The sequence below is a fragment of the Panicum virgatum genome, chromosome 7N (genome assembly GCF_016808335.1).
Source record: "Panicum virgatum strain AP13 chromosome 7N, P.virgatum_v5, whole genome shotgun sequence".
Classification (NCBI taxonomy): Eukaryota; Viridiplantae; Streptophyta; class Magnoliopsida; order Poales; family Poaceae; genus Panicum; species Panicum virgatum.
In genome coordinates this window covers 6,181,381-6,190,349 of record NC_053151.1, presented here as the reverse complement: position 1 = coordinate 6,190,349, position 8,969 = coordinate 6,181,381, and the positions used below count along the sequence as shown (strand labels likewise).

The window sequence follows — 8,969 nt, the reverse complement described above, 5'->3', positions numbered from 1 at the left end:
GCAAATAGACGCTCAGCAGCTCAGCAAATCACAGGCGTCTTGAGAGAGCCCTGTATCCGTAGAGAAGTGTTTTCTTCGGGTGGAACTGCCTAGAGAGATGATAGAACCTCACCTCATATCACTGTGGCTAGGGTGCTATTTGGAAAAGATTAGCTGCTTCTGAAGTAAACGCGCGATGCGTATGGTGAGTACCGAGTAGGACAGATACAACCCGCTGCACGCACGCCTGCTGAACCCTTGGCCTCGCATGCCTACCAGAGATCTTGAGAATCGCACGCACACCCATATTCCGCTAATCATGGTTATAATAATCACGCACTCGTCCTGCACAAACCATCCACCCACCATAAAAACAAGGTGCTTCACCCACCATACTAGTGCTTGAATAATAGGAAGCTTGGGTGACAGAGTCACTCCTTGGTGAGTGTTCTTGCGCTAATTATATTCATGAATAAAAATTACGCACATACTTAATAATATATTGCTGTTGCAAATAGTAACGTGAAAGCCACACTTGCTTTCATTGTTGAATCTAACAGAATATGGTGGTCTAGACTTACGGTAGCCTTTAATGCTACCCGCACCGCGGGTCTGTAAAAGCGCACGCGGCGGGGGTCCGTGCACGGACGGCCACGGCGGCCGTTGTCGCTGGAGCCGTACTGCACGGCGCGTACGACCCAAAAGCGTGCCTGCCTGCCCAGTGCCCACCAGGGTTTCTCTTGCCGACCGGTCCGGCCAAACCGGCCGGGTCCGGTACGGGTATACCGGACCGGTTTGGCCGGAAACCAGTCGGTACCGGTCGAAGTCAAATTTGAATTCAAAATTCGCAGTGTAAATGGTTCCGACCGGTATACCGGTCGGTTTGACCGGTTTACCGGCCGGTTTGATGGGTAACGGGTCGGTTTGACTGGTAACCGGCCAAATTCAATTTTTTTCTTTTTTGGTTTAAATTCAAATGCCCGCAAAGTATACTAAATGAATGTTTGTATAACATGTTTTAGTCTAAATGAACCCTCCAATTCTTTTTTTACTATTTTTACATTGTATTTATATACTTTTGTATGTACGCTTCTTTTGTTTAACTTCAAATTCCCGCAAACTATACTAAATGAACGAATTTTTGAGAAAATTTGACACCACTAGATTTGTCGCACCTTAAAGTATTTTTAGAATTTTTTTTAGAATTTTTCATTTTTTTGAATTTAAATTTGACTTTTGAATTTGGGCCGGTTTGGGACCGGTCCAAACCGGAACCGGGCCGGACCTTTTTGACCGGTAACCGGTGAAACCGGACCGGTTCCCACCGGTTTGGTGAACCTGGTGCCCACCCGGTGTAACAGGCTGGAAAGCAGCGAGGCCCGCGCGGCTGCCGTCACGGGACGAGAGACCCCACGGGGGCGCAGGGATAAGCCTGACCAAACCGCATCCTGCCAAGCGTCGCGCGCGTGGCGAGACTGCCGTCCCGGGGCGGGGCGGGGCGGGGCGGGGCGGTCCGTGTCCGGTTCCCTCGTGGATTGACGTCCCCGCTCGGCTGTCCGCACGCCGTGCGGCTGCAGCTGTGCGCCTGTGCGTGCGCGCAGCAGAGGCCAGACCATAGTTATAGTTATAGGAGTTGAAGGTACTGTTCCTCGACCTGGAAATATCGTTCCCGACTCGAAAACACGGGGTTGTTTTTGTTCCCGCCATATAAAAACCTCTCACGAAGGTCATATCTCGTTCCTCGACTCCGTCGACCATCTTTGTGACTATGCGCCGGGCAGACCGCCACTCGGCCACTCCGCCATAGGGGCTCGGACTTTCTGGCCTTGAAAGGCCGCAACCGCCGAGGCAAATGCTGTGGACCTGCCGAAGCCTTATTTAGGCCTCCTCCAACGAGAAGAGCTAACTGCTAGCTCATGCAGCAGGAGAGAGGTGGAAAGAACATGAGAGCATGCGAGAGGATGTGAGAGAGCTGGGTCTCGAGACCTGTGCGAGCTAGCTGTTAAAGAGGAGATAGAATAGCGTGAACTATTCATCAAATAAAAAAAATTATGAGCTAGCTTTGAGCTAACCATTGGAGAAGACCTTAGAAAGTGGTATTGTGGCACAGCAGCCTGCCAAAGCCTACCTGTTGCTTGTACTAGAATTGTTGCTTGTACTAGAATTGAAACCAAAACCGAAGACCAGCTGACGAAGCTCAGTTACTCCTTCTGTCTCAAATTATAAGTCATTTGACTTTTTTGACCTCAAGTTTGACCACTCGTTTTATTTAAAAATTTGTGCAAAATATCATTTTTTGTTGTTGTGGGTAGCTTTATCAATACAAGATCTTCAAAAATAACTTAAATTTGATAATGTTTGCATAATTTTTTTGAATAAGACAAGTGGTCAAATTTAGGGTAAAAAAATCAAATGAACTACAATTTGAAACGGATGTAGTATTTCTTAATGCTCGAGCTCAGTAGCAGGGGTAAACAGAGGGGCGGTGGTGGAATCACGTTTTCAAAAACGTCCGGCCCGTTGGTAAAGCCGGTCAAGCAAGGCCCCCCGGGCGGACGAAGACCAGCTGACGAAGGTCATGCGGCGGGAGTGACTCTGAACCGAAGTCACATGTCATCTGAACGTGTGTGTCTGTAATATATATGGCCTCGTAAGCATTTAAGATATATGTGGATAGCATGCATTACATGGCGGCAGTAAGCAGCTTAATTAATCAAAGGGCGTAGCTAGGCCATGCAGATGACGATAAGCAGTTATGCACATTGCTTGACGCGTACGTGCATTTAAGATTTGCATGCTGGTGGATATATAGCTTCCAAATGAATTATGATAAAGTGAAACAACACCAAATTATTGCTCAACACTGGTGCAAAAAAAATGTTGCAAGGAAGTAGAGACGTCGAAAGAGCTCACATACGGCAAGAAACGATCAACCACGGCACATGGCCGCAATGGGGCTTGGGCAATAAAAGGATAACGATCCTCTAGACCTGATGCTGGGTTGGGTTGAAATGAGTTTTATGAGGTGAGTTTTGTGGTGAAGTATGTTTATATGGGTTCAAATGGGTTTTATTAGGTAATGAGGTGGGGCGAAGCGGTTCTATGTAAATACGGGTTGTGGTGGGTTGGAATGGGTGTATTCTTGATAGAGTGGCTAGACCTATACGTGAGCCACACATCAAGAGCCGGACCCATAAAATAAAACCTCGCGTTCACATCATAAAATTTTATCGAAATTGAATAAAATTTATTTCAGATCATTGTGTATGACTAGCAGCTACTCTGTGTAAAGCAGTGTGACTAGACCTACATGTGAGCCCACCTCAAGAGCCGGACTCTAAAAATAAAATCCTGCGTTCACACTATAAAATTTTATCAAAATTGACTGAAATTTGTTGCAGATGGCTAAGTATGACTGACAACTACTCTGTGCAAAATAGTGTGGCTAGACCCATACGTGGACCCCACATGAAAAGTTGGACTCTGAAAATAAAATCTCGCGGTCACACAGTAAAATTTTATTAAAATTTACTGAAATTTATTGTAGATGACTCAGTCGTATGACTGACAACTACTCTGTACAAAACAGTGTGGCTAGACCATACATGGATCTCACATGGTGGTCTTTATCGGCTCTTCTGCCCACCCGTCCTGTGCGCGCTCGTTGCTTGCCATGTATCATCAATTCACTTCATCATCAATCAATTCACTAAAGCACCAATGAATCATTAATCATCATCATCAATCAATTCACTAAAGCACCAATGAAAACTTTGCTATGGCCACCCAACAAAACCACCCATGCTGAGAGAATCAAGCTATGACTACCAACAAAAAGGTACCCAGAGAATCACACACATTAAAATAAACAGTTCAGATTGCATCCCTACCAAATCCAACCATTCAGAAGGCTAGGCTTCAACGCGCACGCCCCGGGCCCGCCCGCGAGGCTCCAACGCGAGGGTACCCCCGCACCCGCATGCATCACGGTTCCTTTCCCCGCTCGCGAAATTGCCTCCCGCCGCTTCGTCTTTACCGGTTATTACCGATCCAAAAAAAAAGAAAAAGAAACAAGCCCTCGCCTCCCACTGCTTCACCGCAGCCCTCGCCGACGATCCCCCGACACCGCGACACGCCGCCGTCGCGGTCGGGGCAAGGCCCCCCGCGCTGCTCACGCCGGCCGCCGCCGCAGCCTCGCTTGCTCGAGCTGACGGAGGGGGCAAGGGTGGAGCACGGGGACGAGGCCGACCTAGGTGGCGCGCCTGCGCGTGCGCCGGGCGGCAGGAGCGTCGTCGGTAGGCGAGTGGAACTTGAGCTTGGCCCTGGGTCCGCGGATGTCGCGACCTGACGAGGTTCGAGTTCGTGCTCTCCGTGGATCACGGCTTCCGAACAGGATGCCAGTGTACTCCGCCTCCCAAGCCGCCCCTGAATCTCCACCGCGGCCATGAAGCCACAAGAGCTGCAGATCCACGGGATGGCGGCGCCAAGTAAGAGCACCTCCTTGCTTCCCTCTATACGAGATGAGAAGTGCACTGCACCATCCCGCCGACTCAAGTTCTGCAATTGCCGGAGCCTCCACTGCCTGTAAGGTGTTCGACAAAATGCTAAGCTTCCAGACGCATAGCAACTTTAATTTATGAAGGTAACTCTTCTCTGTTCTGCAAATGACATCAAGTTCAGTAAGAGATGGAGTTCCGTGTCTTGTAACGAGAGCAATTTCTCAAAATAAATTAATTTTGGGATTTCCATGGCCCATGGGTAACCACCTGACCAAGATATCACCATGATTTGCTTCCACCGTGGCCATTCATCTTATGGTAGCATAATTCATCTAATCACACCAGCCACTCATCGGTTGCAACACATAAGCTGTGTGAACAATCACGCTGGTAATTTCTTTCATGCTTCTATCCTGGAGGTAATGGTGTTACTATTAATTGCGTTGCTCAGTTTTTTTTCATATGCTATATTGCAATGAAGCTTTGTTCATCTTGACAGAACATTGACTTGAAACCATCATAGTTTAAATTTTCAAGATAGAAGGACAGAGGGCATAGTTTGAATAATTTTAATGTGCTTCATGGAAGCAATCATGACCACACCGACGCTGAGTGACATCACAAACACCCAAAATACAGGTACATTGATTACACAGTGCCCATACTAATGTCTTCTTTATTGCCATAGTTCCCAGTGTTACAAGCTTCTGCAATGCTTGCCCTTTGCAGGCTAAAGGTCATTGAGGAAGATAATTCTGGTAAGTGATATTTCTATCACTTGATTACTTGTGTTTACGTGTGATTTGTTGATTTACCTCTAGCAGTTGTACTTTTCAGCCCATTTTTTCTTTGTTAACTTCAGTGCTCCTAGCTTTTGTGTAGTGATTTTCATAGCAGTAGCAGTTGTGCGTCTTATTTCCTTTAAGGTTTTAGTTTCAATCACTTTGCTACAGCAAAATGGATTGTCAGATTGTGTCTTATTATTCAAGATCCGGTGAAACTATGTTGCATTAAAGACTTGGAGAAGTAGAAGGATACAACAACAACATAGCCTTTTTTCCCAAGCAAGTTGGGGTAGGCTAGAGATGAAACCCGAAAGAAATAAGTTCAAGGTTCAGGCACATTGATAGCTAGTCTCCAAGCGCTCCTATCCAAAGCTATCTCTTTAGAAATATTCCAATCCTTAAGGTCTCTCTTCACCGACTCATCCCACGTCAGTTTAGGTCTACCTCTACCCCTCTTTACATTATCGACCCGCTCAAGAATCCCATTACGCATCGGCGCCTCAGGAGGCCTTCGTTGGACATGTCCAAACCATCTCAGCCGATACTGGTTAAGTTTCTTCTCAATTGGTGCCACCCCGACCCTATCCCGAATAACTTCATTCCGGACTCTATCCCTCCTTGTGTGCCCGCAAAACCACCGCAACATCCGCATCTCTGTTACACTCAGTTGCTGGACATGTTGTCTTTTTGTAGGCCAACATTCAGCACCGTATAACATCGCCGGACGAATTGCTGTCCTATAGAATTTGACTTTTAGCTTTTGTGGCACCCTCTTGTCACAAAGGATGCCAGAAGCTTGCCGCCATCTCAACCAGCCAGCTGAAATTCTATGCCTAACATCTTCATCAATGTCGCCATCCTTTTGTAGCATCGATCCTAAATATCGAAAAATATCCTTCTGGACCACCACTTGCCCATCTAAACTAATGTCTCCCCCCTCATGCCTAGTCGCGCTGAAATCGCACATCATGTACTTGGTCTTGGTCCTACTAAGTCTGAACCCTTTCGACTCTAACGTGCGTCTCCACAGCTCTAACTTCCTATTAACCACTGCCATGCTCTCGTCAACTAGCACCACATCATCAGCAAAGAGCATACACCAAGGGATCTCACCTTGTATATCCCTTGTGACCTCATCCATCACTAAAGCAAATAAATAAGGGCTCAATGCTGACCCCTGGTGTAGGCCTATGTTAATAGGAAAGTCAGTGGTGTTGCCATCACATATCCGGACAAACGTCGTCGCATCTTTATACATATCCTTAATGAGGTTAATGTACTTAGTTGGGACTTTGTACTTCTCCAAGGCCCACCACATGATATTTCTCGGTACTTTGTCATATGCCTTCTCAAGGTCAATGAAGACCATGTTCAAGTCCTTCTTCTGCTCCCTATATCTCTCCATCAATTGTCGTATTAAGAAAATCGCCTTCATGGTTGACCTTCCAGGCGTACCCAGTGCCGTAGGCTTCCCGCACTGTGCGGGGTCTGAGGAAGGGTTGTTTTTAAGCCCCAAGCCTTACCCACACAAATGTGCAGAGGCTGGGGCTCGAACCCGGGACCTTCCGGTTACAGACGGTAGGCTCTACCATTGCACCAGGCCCGCCCTTCTGGTTGACCTTCCAGGCATGAACCCAAATTGGTTTTGGGTCACACTTGTCACTCTTCTTAGGCGATGCTCGATAACCCTCTCCCAAAGCTTTATCGTATGGCTCATCAGCTTAATCCCACGGTAGTTAGTACTGGAGAAGTAGAAGGATAGCTTGTGAAATAAACCTGTTACTTGTATTCAAGTGCCAGTTGTTGATTTACCTCTGGCTAATGATTTTGTTTCTTTTTAGCCTTAATTTCTTTGCGTGTCCCATGTATCCATTCTTTGTTGTTTCCATCATGTCTTTACTGCTTAATCAAATACTCGTGATGCAACATACACCCTGTGGAACAATTGAACCACTGGCTGTACATGTCTCTGAAAAATTCATGTGTTCTTCACCTAGCAGGAAATATGTTACATGTCCTTTGTGTGAAACTTAGATTTCTCATTTTGGAGGTGCCCATAGGAGGGGTGGGCGGCGCTGAGGCGTCCATGTTGGATTCGAGCAGAGCGGGCTCACCACGAAATTGCCTAGTCATCGTCGAAGGCTGCGAAGGCAGCCGGCCGGGGATCAGCGAGGGCGGCTGCGATGCAGGCCTAGAGGTGAAGGTGAAGTCACCAAAATCGAAGTTGTCTTCGAGGAAGGGCAAGGGGGCGGCGGGAACGGCGTCCATTGCGTGGCGGAGCGCGCGTGTTGGTCGGCGGCTGGAAAGGAAGGGAATAATGCGACGCACTGTTTTCAATTGATGAGAAAGTGATGGTAGATCAAGTGAGTACCTGACATTGCTTACAGCTTATCTGACCAATTGATGTATAATGCATGTTTTCAATTGCCTATATGCATCCCTGCTTTGCTGGACACTGCCAGTGAAATAGAAACTAAAAGTTTGACAGTAAAATATTTAGAGCCATATCTTTTTCTATGATTTTTCTGTTCTTGACTTTATCCAGTATGTGTTGCCAGCACTGTTTACTGAAACCAATTAGAGTTTCATCATTCAGTCCTATGCAGTTCTGATATACCATTTACACTCGTATGTATTTCCTTGCCATGTTACGTTATGGAGAGGAGATTTTTGGCCTTGATCAAAGCTTTGATAGCAAGACGGAGACTGAAATTCATAGTGTTGAGAAGTTACCAGATATTCGTGCAAATGAAGGGGTTAGCCCCTCCAGAAAAATAAACTACAAAATGAGTCTTATGATGGAGTAAACACAAAGTTGCATGCGTCCAAAGATAGTGATGGTAAGGAATTTGAACGTGGTTATTACGCAATGTTTTGTTAACTCATGCTTTGTTGTCAGCAAGTTAATGTCTGCCACTCTGTTGTTCACATGTAACAATAATTTCATCTCACGCAGATGCCCCAAGTGAAGTGAGAAGAATGTGCATTCCAAAGGGCTTAATGGTATTACTTCATCCAAGGTTGCTGAGCAAATAATGGATAATTCCTTGAGGATTGCTGATGCAAGTTCACGTGGACCAAGCAATCTTGGCAAAGACTTGGCTACGGCTCAACCAACAGCTGATGGACAATGAAAATCTTCAGTCGTGGAACAAAATGCTCTCACAAAATGTGACCTTAGTGAAAAATCAAAGGGTGGTGCAATAAGTCATGCTAACCTTGGTGTGAAATTTATCCGTGGCGTTAGCACGGGCAATGTCGGTGTTCTGAATCACCAGCTAGTAAACTTGTACACGCGTCATGGGCTCGGATGGTAGTGCAAGGATGGGACACAAGATTTATATTGGTTCGGGCAGAAAGTCCCTACATCCAGTTCGAGCTCTCGTGCTCTTGCACTCAAAATTGTAGTAGGGGTTACAAATGGGCGAAAGAGGGAACAGGGCTCCCAAGTCTCAGGGTTGGATGCGTAGGCGTGTGTGTGTGAAAAATGCGGATCCCCCTCCACAGGGTATGTCTCCTCCCTTTTATAGTCCAATGGAGGAGAGCCTTACATTGGGAGAAGGAGAAGAGAGAGGCATGGGGGTCGGGCGCCTCCTGACCCCTACCTATTATCTACGGGGGTCGGGTCCTGTTGGTCCTGCTTGATGGTGATAGTAGGATGTCCGCTCCCATTCTCGGCACTGTGCCAGTCGTGGCGGGATAGGGG

The 8,969-nt window shown here is 46.8% G+C and overlaps 1 long non-coding RNA gene across 6 annotated transcripts; it reads left to right on the top strand.

The window, feature by feature from the left end:
- Positions 1-4,019: 4,019 nt before the first annotated feature.
- LOC120682003 lies at positions 4,020-8,644 on the top strand. Of its 6 annotated transcripts, none has more exons than XR_005678165.1 (5): positions 4,020-5,117; positions 5,208-5,236; positions 7,314-7,626; positions 7,925-8,103; positions 8,220-8,644. It is a non-coding gene; the product is annotated as an uncharacterized LOC120682003 (long non-coding RNA). The 6 variants fall into 6 exon arrangements; XR_005678167.1 differs by having other exon boundaries at positions 7,264-7,626; positions 7,930-8,103; XR_005678168.1 differs by having other exon boundaries at positions 7,261-7,626; positions 7,930-8,103.
- The last annotated feature ends 325 nt before the right edge of the window (positions 8,645-8,969 follow it).